General features: G+C 40.5%; 1 non-coding gene across 1 annotated transcript; it reads left to right on the forward strand.

Moving 5' to 3' along the window:
* The first annotated feature begins 495 nt into the window (after positions 1 to 495).
* On the forward strand, positions 496 to 601 carry LOC114010049 (U6 spliceosomal RNA). The gene has a single exon (XR_003551442.1). It is a non-coding gene; the product is annotated as a U6 spliceosomal RNA (small nuclear RNA).
* Positions 602 to 15,285: the final 14,684 nt, after the last annotated feature.

The raw sequence follows: 15,285 nt of genomic DNA on the forward strand, positions 1-15,285 counted from the left end.
GGATTACCAAGCTAGAAGTGGTAAGTTTGCTTCCATTAAAGCTGGGAAAGTAAAATTACAACAAAGTCTGTTTGTGGTAAAAATAAAATACTTAAACTTAAAATAATACATGAGTTTTAATACACCTACTATTCAGTTTTCAGTACTTTCTTATTGCCACTAATGTGCCAGAGAACTATTAAGTGTTTTAAAAATACACCAAAACGTGAATGAGGGATCTTCAAAAAGTTTAGGGAAATGACGTATTATGAAAAAATTATGCATGAATTTCAAAGTATTTTTGCACCAAAATAAACTCAGACTTTAGTTCAGTTTTTCCATGAACTCTTTTAAGTCTCCTCATTTATAGGGGCACACATTTTTTTCCTTTTTGCCTTGGGAATCAACGCGGGTTAGCACAGGATTGTTGAAACTCGTCTTTATTTAAACTTTTGCTATTTTGTGCATTGAGGGTTTTTTTTGCATTGATTTTGATTTTTAAAAAAATATTGCATTGTGCTCGCTTCAGCTGCACATATATTAAAATTGTAACAATACAGAGAAGATTAGCATGGCCCCGTGCAAGGATGACATGCCAATTCGTGACATTTCATATTTTTTCTGTCCAGTCTCCCATCTGGAGTCTTCTTTGTTCACATACCTTGCCAGGTTGAGGGGAGGATGGTGGGCTAGATCGGGCAGGTCCCTTGAAGCTTACATTTGCAGTATCAGGGCAGCCCCTATCTGTCCACTGTTGTATTCCCAATGTCTAGTATGGAGCCAGCCACACTATTTTATAATAAATATCTGCAAAATGAAAAAAAAATTACACTAAAATATATTGTCCTAATTACTGAGGACCTTTTTTACTTATATTCATTATAGAGGGTATGAGCAAGAAAGAGAGTGCTCCTCAACAGGATCCCATCCCGGGAGCTTCCTTCTAGGCCTTCCAGTTCTCTAGGGTCCTGGTCATTCTAGTGCATGTCCAGAGTGTTTTCAGGTGTGACCACAGTCAGACATGTGGATTTTAGCACTGCACTTGAGTTTGCTACCAACGGGGCTACCAGGCTGGGCTGATTACTGAGGTTTTGGGCATCCCCTTAAATGTCATACCCGAGATAAATGCTTCACTGTAATCCTAGCCTTGAGTGGTAGAACTGGGTTCAAACGAAGGCAATCTGGCTCTCGGTGTGTACTCTTGATCATTATACTACTTATTTTCTAGTATTGTTGATTTTTATTTATATCCATATCTACTTTTCAATACTTTTTCTTTTTCTTTTTCTTGCACACCAGAGAGACAGAGAGAAAGTGAGCAATCACCCCCGATGGGGGATGGTCACAATCTCTTCTCCTCCATTCTCCTTTCGGGATCTTGGGCTCGCATGCACACATGCCCAGTGTGAACTACAAGCCACCAGGCCTGGGATTTGAACTTCTGTCGGCCACGTGGGTGTCCAGCACCTCAAACTCCATGCCACTTGCTGGCTCCTACTTTTTTTTAGAGAGAGATTTTTGCTATAGGGCTTGTGCACTCACTGGAGAGACAGACAGAAAGAAAGAAATCATTCCCTCACAGGGGGATGGCCACACCACAATCCCTTCTCCTCCACGCTCTTCTTGAGATCTTGGCCACACATGCACACATGCACACACCTGACATGTTTTAAACCACCAGGTCCAGGACTTGAACTGCGGTCAACTACGTGGGAGTCCAGCGACATAACCATTACGTCATTTGCTGGGCCCAGTCCCTACTTTTTCTAATTAGGCTCTAAATACCTGATGACAAAGGCCAGTCACCAATCACACTGCCTTCTTGCACTCTCAAAAGCAAATAACATGGTGTTCATTTGGCACATGAGGGTGTTTCATAAAGGTGGCTGAAAGGGGATCTAAAGAACTTCTTTAGTGCGCTGAAATTCCCTATCGGCATCAGCTTCTTTAATCACCATTTGTAGTTTCGCTTCCTATATGGTAATTGTCCTCTATCATTTTAATTTCATAAAAAATAATTAACAAATACATCTTATATAAAGGTGATGAATCAACATATATTAAAAAAATGTTAGGACAATACAAGTTTCTTTTTAAAAGCAGTGTTTTCAGAGAAACTTTTCACACTTTTCAGAAATATATGACCTTAGCTAATCTAGCAGTTTTAGTCCTGTTAAAGAACAGATTGGTGTAGTAAAGAGAAAGTAGAGTGTTGACATAATCATTAGTTCTAGCGTAACAATATGGTAGTTCTGCAGACAGTGACTCGGTGAGTTTTGCTTCCCTGCAAGCCTGGAGCTTTGCTCAGCACCTCCTCCGCCCTGCTGTGAAATCCTCACCTGTGGGTGTACCCGTCTCTGTGTAGTAACTTCACGCCTGGTTGGTTATATTTTCTCCAGCACTGCTTCCGGGAACAACAGGAGGGGATGAGTATTTTCTCTCTCCTGCAACTGAGCAGCTACATATGTGCGGGGTTTTGTTTTGTCTTTTCTTTCTTTTTTCTTTTTTTTTAGAGAGGGGATTAATGATAAGAGTGGTAATTTTTTTTTTTAAGATGCTTTATGTAAAATCTTTTGAGAGTTGTCCTCTGGGTGAGGATTTTGAAGACAAAATAAGGAAATTCACAGCACCAGGAAACGTTCATGCCAGGTGACTCCGGAAGGGCTCCTCCTGCCGACCATTGTCAAGGAGTTAGGTCCTACGCCCTTCTTGCCAATCCCTTCTGAAAAATATACAAACCACATTGAATTGTTTGGCTGTATGTTAACATCCTCTGAGCAGGTTTAGTTCTCTTAAATTTTATTTCTGGGTTTTCTGTACCTAGTGGTTTTTAAGTTCATTTCACAAGAGAGACTACAGGATAGAGCAGAGAAATGGTCACCTGCTTGAAATGTGGGAGTCTTACGGGTATTCTCAGGTTCTGCAGGGAGTAAAACACCGTAATCAGTCTAGCTTGGAAATCATGGTGTTATATCAGGCCATGTGAAGCATTGTGTAATTACCAATAATCTGCAGCTATTCAAATTTGTCTAAGGTTTGTCCCTCTGTGAAGAAATGGGTGTAAGAACTGGATGGAATTACTAGCTTGCTCTGAAAATAGTTTGTCTGAACATCACCCTTCCATCAGATTTGTGACCTGAAAACCTTGCTCTGTGCTTGGTGCAAATACAACTTCGTGTATTTTGGGGTTTGAAGAAACACCCTTGGAGAGTGTGTTATTTTCTCAGCACGGCTATTAGCTGCTCCAGGGTCACATCTATGTTCTCCACACAGCACTGAGGGCTGCAGGTCAAACTGTTAAACATGAAGTGTAAAAAAACTTAAATTTAAGCAAGATTCAAGTCTATTATAACTTTTATTTTAATCATCTAAGCAGAGAAAATAGTTCAGTAGGTCATTTGTGGTTAGAGTAGACCAGGAAGAGACCAAGTCCCCAAATATGAGGAGAGTAGCAAGAATTGGTAGAAAGAATAAAAAGAGGTTGGAAAGGGGCTAGCAGTTAGCGTGGTGGTTGAGGTGCTGGACTCCCACATGGTTGATCACAGTTCGAGCCCTGGATTTGGTGGCTTGCTTTCTCATTTACCCTCTCTTTGTTTCTCTCACTCTGTCCCTCTCTGGTCAAATTAAAACAAACAAATAAATAAAGTTAAAAGTAATTCTTAAAGATAAGGTTGGAAGGGTGACCAGTAGCTGGGCTCAGTCCTAAGTCCTGGTGCTGTATGTGACCTGTCTGAGTTTTCCAGGAAGGCAAGAATGCTTTGAGCAAGCAAAACTTCATTCAAGGGAAGCCAACATGTCCTTCTGTATCAAGGCTCATTCTAAGTTCAAGGAGTCTTCAAAAAGTGCATAGAAAATGTATATGATGAAAAAACTATGCATGGATTTTAATTAACATTTTCTTTTAAAAAATTATTTAATTTTATTATTGTTATTTTTTAATTTCATCAGAGAGAGAGACAGAGAGAGAGAGAGAAAGGGAAAGTGAGAAAGCAAGCTGCCAGGTCTGGGACTAGAACCCTGGTTGACCATATGGGACCAGCATCCTTACAACCATGCCACCTGCTGGTCCCAGATTTTATTTTTGCCTCAGAATAAACTTGTACTTTAATTCCACTTTTGCATGAACTTTTTGAAGTCCTCTTGTACAATAGCAGGGAACTTGAAACTCAGAGATAGGCTGGCTTAGAGTTGACTTCTAGTCTTAGATTTATATACCATAAGGTGAAGACGGTAATAGCAGGGAGGTCAGGAAGAACGTGAGTCAAGAAACAGATTGAGAGCCCAGTATGAGGCCAGATGCTGGCTCCAGGGCTAAGACACAGACCTTACCAGACACAGTGCTGCCCTCAGGGAGCTGTGATCTGACTGGGATCATGTACCTTTCATTCCAGCCCAGCCCACTACAGGTTTCTAAAATGGAGTGGGATTAGGTAAATTGCAAGTGTAGTTTCAGAACCATCCAGTAGCAAGGTCCACAGTGCTAGGACTCCCTTTCCCTCCACTCTAGTGGTGTAGCCCACATTTCCAATCCATTTGTTTTCCAACTCTTCCAAGCCATGTTTCCCCAATACCTGCCTTGACTTTTCTCTTGCTTAGCTCTTCCCTAACACACACTCGCCTCCCCAGAGAGCTAATTATAGGCCTCTATTTTAGTGCTTACTTACAACAAAAGCTGGTTAAGAGCAGCACATACCTATGTAGAAATGTTAAAGGGTATAATTCCTGAATGGTGATGAAGCAATGCTCTTAGATGTGTTTCCTTATCCATGTGATGGTTCAGGGAAGCTGAATGAGTCTAGTCAGGTCAGTGCAGGCCATGTGGGTACTCGATAAGTGTTTATGGACAACAGTAACAACCTTGAACAAGTTTATTTGGAGTATTTTCTACTTACATAAAGAGGTAGAAGAGGTAGAGGAACGTCGACCTTTATCAAGATCAGAGCTTGGGCTACTATAACTCTGTATATAAGTTCATACCTTTGCAAGCCCAGAAGGTTTTCCATTAGCTCTTCTCGAGCTTGAGAAATAATGTTTCTGATGTAACAGTAGCTTAAAATATTTGAGTGTTGGGTCTACGACTAATTTTGGATTAAAAAAAAATTGCCAGGGGGCATGTGTGCTCCCTGGGGAGAGACACAGTGACGGAGGCAGAGAGGGAGAAATCACCCACTATTAGATGTGGTCATGCCACAGTCCCTTCTCTATTTTTCCACCCTGTTGGGATTTGGGGCAGGCATGCACAGATGCCCAGCATGATTTTCAAACCACCAGGGCGAGGTTTTGAACCTGGGTCCACCATGTGGGACCCAGTTCCCTTAACCACTAGGCCATGGGGATTTTTTGTTTGTTTGTTTGTTTGTTTGCTATGGGATGCATACACTCATAGGAGAGAGGAAGAGAGAAAGTGAGAAATCACACCTGCCTCTCAAGAGAGTATGGCCACGCCACAATTTTTTCATCTCTATTCTTAGGATTTGGGGCACACAAACACAAATGTCCAGTGTGTTTTTCAAACCACAGTAAGCCATGAGGGATCCAGCCACCTTAACCGCTGTGTCACCAGCTGGCCCAAGTTTTAGATTTTTGATTGCAAACTTTCTTGCAAATGCTCCAATCTCTTTCAGGCCTTGGGTCTCTGAGCCAGTTCCGATTTGCTGGTATACTATTATCATTTCCTCTTCTCCATTTCAGAGGTATGAAGCGAAAGGGTACAAAAAGTAGAAAGAACAATATGAATGTTTATTGATCTATATTTTGGATTTGGAAAGAAATCCAGCTCTTTTAAGTGGTCATCTATTGAAGGTCTTGAATGCTCTAGAAATATCTCTCTTCTTAACACTAAACAAATCAAAACTCTACATTTAGAGCTTCTATGTGCTTTTACGTCTTGCGATAAGAACAACTGTGGGACTAAAAACCTTCGAGCCTTGTGCAGACCCCTCGTTTCTGTGCGATTATATAAAACGTGTATTGCTGAACACCCCCTACTGTCTTCCTTCCATCTCGAAGCAGGGTAGAGTATTTTATCTGACAGCAAGGATATGCTTTACCTGCTCGACTTGTTCATACTATTTTATTTGGTTTCAGTCCATGTTTCTGCACCCTACTGGGTGTGGGAGGCTGTGACTCACCAGGAGAGAAGATACCACTCCGTGTGCACATCCAGGGGATTGCAGGATGACTGAGGACTTTTCCATTCGGGCTTGGTGCCATTCTGTTCCTTCCCTGTCTTCTCCGGGATATTTACTTGGCTACTTGTCCCAAGAAGAACCAGTCAGTTGAGTATTCAAATATTAAGTTCATTCCTCTTTCCGTACAAGTGGCCAAGCAAGTTTTTACTAGCAACATAGACTGGTACCTGTGGAAAGATGGGGTTGGGAGGAGCTTAAAAGTCAAGGGAAACTGTGAAAAAGAGCTTTTCTGTGCAATTCTAAGCCTTGTGATGCCTTTACATTGTTCATGGTCTTTGTGCCTTTGTGCATGAGTAGACCAAGACAATATTTTAGTGAGAATAACCTTGAAGTAATTGATTTGTGTGGAGAAGCTTCCACTTTCCACTGCAGCTGAGTCTACTTGGCCTGTGAAAGCACAGGACACCTCTTCCCCTCACCCTCTTCTTGCAAGCTATGGACTTGCCCAGAACTTTCCAGGTTACAGGCCGAGTACTGTGGGGGAGACCAGCTGGGTCGAGGCAGCTGCAGTTGGCTTAAGGGTAGAAGCCACACACCAGATCACCTTGATGCCCCCAAGGCTACTGATGCTCTCTTCTTTCTCAGAGAATTGCTCATCCCTCCTGTGGGAACTTCTGGAGCTTGCTATCTTGGTTACATTTCTTACTCAAGGTGTTTTGTTGTTGTTGTTGTTGTTGTTTGTTTGTTTGTTTTTTCCTCCACCAGAGAGAAACAGAGAAGGAAAGGGAGAAAGCAACCTCTGTGGGACATGGTCACATTGCAGTCCCTTCTTCTCCATTTTGTCAATCTTTCAGGGCAGGTTTCTCAAGTTAAGGAGCCTGAAACTGGAACCACATGGTTGGTCCTGTGGGATCCAGCTGCCCTAACCAGCAGGCCATGGATGTTCTCCACCCCCACCCCCACCTGCTTCCATTAAATGTTACTAGTTTATCAAGAGTTACACACTGTGTGTGTGTGTGTGTGCGTGTGTGTGTGTGTATTTACATAGGTTTTTAATTTAATTTAATTTTTATTTTTTTATTGTCAGAGTGCATGCACTTGCCAGACAGAGAGAAAAAGCATCCTTCAATGGGTGTGGTCACATCACAATACTTTTGCCTCCATGTCTCCAGTCTGTCAGGATTTGGGGCACATATGCATACGAAACCAGTGCGTGTTTCAAACCACCATGGTTGAGACTTGAACCATAGAGTTGGCCATATGGGATCCAACTCTTTGAACCACTAGGCCGTGGGCCAGTCCTGTACCCAGTAGTGTTTAAGCCAGACAGTTGGAATAGTTGCTTTCGAACTCAATCACATATCAGAACCACAGGAGCTGCTGGGGGTTAGCTAAAAATACATAATTCAAGACTAACTGGTTTCACTGGTGCATTCTAAGTAATGTTTAAAGAAGAATTTTTTTGAGAGGTTTTTGTTACAGGACACATGTACTTGCCAGAAAGACAGAGAGAGACAGAGAGACAGAAAGTGAGAAATCCCCCCCTGTGGAGATGACCACACCGCAATCCCTTCTCCTCCATTCTCCTCTCGGGATCCTGGGCATGCACGCACATGCGCCCAGTGCAAGTTTAAACCACCAGGTCCGGGACTCAAACCATGGTCGACTACATTGGAGTCCAGTGACATAGCCATTATGCCAACTGCTGATCCCCATTTAAAGAAGAATTAACACCAATACGTCACAAGTTCTTCTGAAATATTGAAAATAAGAACTACTTTCTGACTCATTCTATGTGGCCAGTCTTACCCTGATAACAAAGCCAAAAAAGGCTCTATGGGAAAACCCACAGATCAATATTCATTATGAATATATAGATACAAACATAAGATTAGCAAATTGAATTCAGTGACATATTAAAAGGATTATACCATGACCAAGCAGGATTTATTGCTGAGGTGCAATGATGGTTCAACATGTGAACTTCAGTCATTGTAAGCACTACATTAATAGAAGGAAGGGGGGCCAGTAGGTGGCATGGTGGTTAAGGGTGCTGGACTCCCACATGGCCCATCACAATTCGAGTCCTGGATCCAGTGGTTTGCTTTTTCACCCCCCCCCCCACTCTGTTCCTCTCTGGTCAAATTAAAACGAATTAAAAAATTATTTTTAAAAAAGTAGAAAGAAGGAAAGAAGTCGCAGTCATCTCAATTGATACAGAAAAAGTATTTAACAAAATTCAACATTCTTTCTTTCTTTTCTTTTTTTGTAAGTGCCAGGGTGTATGTATGCTTGCCAGGGAGAGACTGAGAAACAGGATGAAGAGAAAGGGAGAAGTCGCCCCTCAGGGGGGTATGGTCATCTCACATTCCATCTCCATTTCTCCATCATGTTGAAATTTGGGATGTTTTTCAAGCTTCTAGGGCTGGGATTTGAACCACTGTCAGCCATGTGGGTTCTGGTTCCCTTAACCACTAGGGCTGGTTCCCAGCACTCTTTCACAGTAACATATGCTCCGTAAACTAGGAACAGAAAGAAACTTAGTGTGATAAAGTGGTGAAGGAATGAAAGAGTTTCTCCTAAGATCAGGAAGATGTCCACTTTCACCACTTATTATTTATTTATTTATTTTCAGAGGTTGTGTGTGTTCACCAGAGAGGGAAATCACATCTCAATGAGGCATGTTCACACTATAATCCTTTTCCTCCATTCCTCCTTCCCATCAGGATTTTGGGCACATGTGTACATTCTCCCAACATGTTTTTCAGGGATTTGAACTGCAGTTGGTCATATGGATTCAGCTCCCTTAACTGCTGAGCAATGGGGCTGGCCTTTCACCAATTCTATTTAACATAGTATTGGAAATTCTAACCAGCACAAGTATGCAATGAAAAAAAAAGGCATCAAAACTGGGAAAAAAGAAGTATAATTACTATTATTTATAGATGACTTGATCGTTTTTCCCCCTTTATTCATGATAGAGTGTCTGTGAGTACACTTGAGAAAGAGAGAGAGAGGAGAGAGCTGAGCACACTCCATAGCATTTGGTTATGATATAATCCAGTCTTCTGCATGATCTTGGACGTTCGTGCGCATGCCCAGAGTATTTTAGGCTGACTGGACCAGGGATTCAAAAATGGTTGCTATGTGGGATCCAACTTCTCTTTCTTTTTTTTTTTTTTTTTTTAAGAGAGATTTTTGTTATAGGGTGTGTGAGCTTGCCAGAGAGACAGTAAGAGAGAAATCACCCCCCCCCCGGGGGGGGTCGGGGGGGGCACATCACAATCCCTTCTCTTCCATTCTCCTTTCAGGATTTTGGGCACATACACATACTTGGCATGAGTTTTAAGCTACCAGGTATGGGACTCAAACCATGATCGACTATGTAGGAGTCCAGTGACATAACCATTATGCTATCTGCTGGTCCCAGATCCAGCTTCTCTTGAGTAGTGCATTTACCACTGAGCTATGGAGCAGAGGCTTGATAGATAACATGATCTTATATTTAGAAAATTCTAAAGATTTTCACACACCAAAAGAAACAAATTTAGCAAAGTTGCAGGATTTAAAAACAACATACAATATCAGTTATATTTTTATACATTAGCAATGAAAAATCTGAAAGGAAAATTAAGAAAATAATTCAAATTACAGTATCAAAAAGTATAAAATACCTAGGAATAAATTTAGCCAAGTAGTGTAAAGATTTACACACTATGGGACCAGCAGTTAGCGTAATGGCTATGTCACTGGACTCCCATGTAGTCGACCACGGTTTGAGTCCTGGACCCGGTGGCTTAAACTCACTCCAGGCACGTGTGTGTGCATGCCCAAGATCCTGAGAGGAGAATGGAGGAGAAGGGATTGCGGCGTGGCCATTCCCCCCGGGGGATGATTTCTCGCTTTCTGTCTCTCTGCCTCTCTGTCTTGCTGGCGAGTGCACCCGCCCTATAGCAAAAACTTCTCAAAAAAACAAAAACAAAAACAAAAAAAAACTTACACACTATGAACTACAAAACACTGCTGAAAGAGTCTGAAGACATAAATAAGTGCAAATATATTGTCTATTCATGTAGATTTAATATTGTTAAGATAAAAATGCTACCCAAGTCAGTTTACATAGTCAGTACAATACATACAAAAATTCCATTGGACATTTTTTTTTTTGCAAAAATAGAACCCATTCCATATGTAATCTCAAAGAATGAATAGCCAAAATAATCTTGAAAAATAACAAAGTTGAAGTTCTCACACTTCTTGATTTTAAACTAAACTATAAAACTACAATAAGTAATCCAAGCAGCATGTTGTTGGCCTAAGAACAGACATACACACTGGTAGAATATAACAGTGCCTAAAAACAAACCCTAGCTTATAGGAGCAATGGATTTTCAGTGGGAGAAAGGACAGTCTTCAATAAACAGTGCTCGGAAAATGTCCACTTGCCAAAGAATAAAGTTGAATTCTTACTTTATATCATTTACAAACATTAACTCAAAATAGATCAATGTCCTAAACTTACGAGCTAAATTATAAAACTCTTAGAAGAAAATATAGGGGAAAAAATCTTTATTGGATTTGGCAAAATTTTTTAGTTACACACCAAAAGTACAGGCAGTGGGGGAAAAAAAACAGATAAATTGAGCTTTATGAAAATTAAAAACTTTAGGAAAGCTCTGTAGCTCTGTGATTAAGGGCTGTACATGGAAAGCTGGATCCTATGTGTGTATTTTTTGTAGATCTAAGTGTATTAAATTTGAAGTGCTGTTTTAAAATCAAAGACTGTCATAATTACATTGTTTTGGTGTTAAGATACCCACTTGTTTATGAAGCGATGGTGAGAATAGTAGTCCTGGTTGCTTTTAAACATCTGTGCTTGGCAAAATAAAAATTAGCAATCCTAAACTGGTCTCTCAAAAAGGTTTTGACATTTTAATGGTTCGTTACATTTCAAAGTCTGGGAACTATAGCTCCAGACATGAGCTATTCAAAAATACTAAAATAGAAACTGCTCCTGGTATTTATTTTATTTGTACAATTTAAAAAAAAGGAAAGGACCTATATACAGTTTTATTGTGGTTCGCAGGAGCCTGGAGCAAAAAAATGGCAGAGGTGAAACTGACAGTATTGTGATGGGATTTCTCCTGTGTCTGTTGCAATGTTTTTCCTCAGAAGAGAGGTGAAGGGGGTGAGGGAGGAGATGTGGGGATGGAGTGAAGGGAGAAAGTAGTCTTTTCCTGGAGGATGTTTACAGTGGAGCTACTGCTCTTATCCGGGGCCTTCTCACCCTACTGAGTTTGGGAGGCGAGGTAGGGGAGGAAGAGACTGACAGCCATTTCTAGGGGATGCCTATGCATTCCAGAGAAGGGCAGCTGGCAGGAGGGAGTGCTGAGTCTGTGGGAGCCACGGCCTGCCCCACCCTTTAGGCAGATTAGTTAATTATTGAAAAGTGCTTCGGAAGCACAAAGGTCTGGAGAGACTCCATGTGCTGTGGCTCAGGCCTGTGTGGGAGCTGGCATTTCTGAGGAGGCACTGGGACTCAGGAGGCTGTGAACAAGACACAGCTTTCTCCACCGTGGTGCAGTCCTTTCTGGTTTGGTGTAGAAAGGCAGGTCTAGTGAATTCTTATGAGGGCATGTAACGTCTTGAGAGAGAAGAGAACATTTGTTTTGTGATAGGATTAGATAAATGAGCAACACCATATTTCTGTTGTTTTTTCTGTTTTGAATGGATGTGTGTATGTGTATGAGGGGAGTTGATGTGTACATTCAGGGTTTAGACATAGATGAGATAAATACATGTTCTGTTCTCTGATTTTTTTTTAACAGAGTTTCCTGGAGCTCTTTCTGAATTAGTGCATAGAGGCTTCCCCCATTTTCTTTACTGGTTGCATTCCTTTCAGATTATGTTAATGTGGAATAGTTTCGGTTTTTTGGAGATTTTATTTTATTTTATTTTTTTTGCTACAAAGTGCATACACTTGCCAGAGAGACAGGAAACCAAGAAATCACCCCCCTCCCTAGGTGGGATGGCCATGCCACAATCCCTTCTCCATTCTTCCCTCGGGATTTTGGGCACTCACTCAGGCACCCAGCATGAGTATTAAGCCCCCAAATCTGGGACTCGAACCATAGTCGACTATATGAGAGTCCAGTGACATAACCATTACACCATTTGCTGGTCCCATGTAGCGTAGTTTCTTTTCCCATCACTCTAACAAAGGATATATAGATGCTTTTCTCCTCTTCACCATTACAAACATTGCTGCAACATTCTTGTACATGCGTTTGTGTGTAAGTGTGTGAGTGCTTCTGAAGGATGTATCTCAGAAATGGGATGTCTGGGTCTAAAGACATATACATTTAAAGTTTGTTAAATAATACCAATTTTCTCTCTGAAAATTTGGTTCTAATTTTGTAGCCACCATTATGTTTATCAATACTACATATTAAATTTTTTCATTTGCCAGCATTATATGCAGAGAAAAATTGTATCATTTTAAAATTACATTTCCCTAAATTACCAGTTAGTTTGTGCATCTTCCCCCCCCCTTTTATTCATGATAGAGCATGTACATATGCTCAAGAGAGAGGGAGAAGCCCCAGTGGGTCCCAGTCATGCCACAATTCTTCTTCCTCCAGTTCTGCATGCTGTTAGGGTCCTAGGCATGCGTTTGTGCCTGGTGTGTTGCTTACAAGGCTGGGATCTAAACCTGTCAGTCACATGGGTCCAGATTCCTCTGCACAGTGCTATGGTGCTGGCCCTGTGCATCTTTTTATATGCCAATTGATATGGATTTTTGGGGAACATATTTCTTGAAATATATGAATACAGAGAAGGTATACAAATAATTGTAAGTGTACTACTCAATGAATCAACACAAGATAAGCTCTTCTATCTTGTAACCGTCACAAGGTTGAGACATAGAATTTTTTTTCTTTTTCTTTTCTTTTCTTTTTTTTTAGTTTTTGCTATAGGGCACACATACTCACTGGAGAGAGAGAAAAATGAGAAATCACCCCCTAGGTGTATGGCCACACCACAGTCCCTTCTCCCTCATTGGAATTTTGGACACGCACACACATGCACCCAGCATATTTTTCAAACTGCTGGATCTGGGACCTGAATTGTGCAGTGGGTCATGTGAGATACAACTATTTTAACCTGCAAGTCACCTGCTGGCCCAAGAAATAGAGTATTATCAGAACATCTGCCATCTCTTCAAAAGTAATCATTATCTTGACATCCAACCCCTACAAATTATTAGATTGTCTGAAAAGTCATGACGTATTTTTCTGTTTCTATGCAAAAATGCATCATAACTTTCCTGATGACCCAATGGTTGTACCTGTTTTATTTTTTAGACTTTATATAAATGGAATTAAATAACTCTTTTCTGTCTGTCTTCTTTAACTTCATATTAAATTCATGAGTCATTCATGTATGTGTGAATAGCTGTAATACATTCATTTATATTACTCATAGTAGTCCATTATGTGAATATGCCACAATTAATTTATTGATGGATATCTGGATTGTTTCCAACTTTTAACTATTAATAATGTTGCCATAAGCATTCTTGTGCATATTTTTTAGTGTATGTGCACATACATCCTGTTGGGTATATGAAGAGACTTCAAAATTTCATGAAAAAATGGAATTAAAATATGAGTTTATTTTGGCAAAAAAGTTTTGAAATCAATACCTAGGAGGTTGTCAGGAAAGTCATGACACGTTTTTGCATAGAAAAACAAAAACATGTCATGACTTTCCTGACAACAAAACAGCTTTTTTAGATAATGTACATTTTCTGTGAACTCTTTGAAAACCTCATATATCTAGGAATAAAATTATAGAGTTAGGAGCAACACTTTATTCAATGTAACTAATTGTATTTGTAAATTTCCTATTAATAGTCTTTGCACATTTATTATTAGGTGATTTGTGTTTTGTTCAATTTTTTTTTTATTGAGAGATTTTTTTCGCTATAGGGCGTGTGCGCTCACCAGACAGACAGAGAGAGACATAGAGACAGAAAGCGAGAAATCACCCCACAGGGGGGATGGTCATGCCGCAATCCCTTCTCCTCCATTCTCCTCTCGGGATCTTGGGCACGCACGCACACGCACCTGGCGTGAGTTTTAAGCCACCGGGTTCGGGACGTGAACCGCGGTCAACTACGTGGGAGTCCAGCGACATAGCCATTACGCTAACTGCTGGTTCCCTGTTTTGTTCTTATTTAAAAAATATGTCTAGGTATCCTTTTTTAAAAAGGATTGCTCATTTAATTTTATTTATTTATTAATTTTCTTCAATTTGACCAGAGAGAGAGAGAGAGAAAGCAAGCTGCTAGGTCTGGGACTTGAACCCTGATTGACCATGTGGGATTACAACACCTTAATCACCATGCTACCTGCTGGCCCCTAGGTATCCTTTTTTAAAGTTTATTTATTACTTCCATGAAAGAGATTCAGAGAGAGAGACACTGTACCCCTCAGGGTCTCCATGCCAAAATCTGTCCTGGGCACACACATGCCTAGCACACTTGAGGTCCCCAGATACATACCCTGGAACTTCTCCTGTGGGTCTGAGGCAAGAGCATCGAGTTTTCCTTCTGCACCACTATGTGGCCCTTTGTTATTGATGTGTATATGTTCTGTTTATTGGGGGATATTCTGTGCTATGTCTGTTGAAGTATTTTTCATAGTCTTCTTTTATAGCACCCTTTATCCCTTTATTTCACAAAGCTTATTATCTTTATGCAATCAAATCTGTAATTCCTTTTCTTTATGGTTTCAAGTTTTTTTTTTGTAAGGCATGTATGCTCACTTAAGAGAAACAGAGAAAGAGAAAGTGAGAAATGACCCTCTTAAGTTTAGCCATGCTATAATCCCTTCTCCTTCATTCTCCTCTCTGGATTTTGGACATAGACGCAGATAGGCCTGGTATGCTTGTCAAGTCTTTGGGACTGGGATTAGAACTGTGCAGTTGGCCACATGGGATCCAGCCACCTTAATCACCATGCCACCAACTGGTGGTTGTTAAATATTTATTTTTTAATCTCAAAAGAAGTGATAACATCAAAATGCTAAGAAACCATTCTTTTTTTTTTTTTTAACATTGGAATAGTCTCCCTTAAATTAAGCTCAAGTTAGTTTCCAGTGGTTTTTTTGTT

This window comes from Tupaia chinensis, unplaced genomic scaffold (genome assembly GCF_000334495.1).
Source record: "Tupaia chinensis unplaced genomic scaffold, TupChi_1.0 Scaffold000688_1, whole genome shotgun sequence".
NCBI lineage: Eukaryota > Metazoa > Chordata > Mammalia > Scandentia > Tupaiidae > Tupaia > Tupaia belangeri.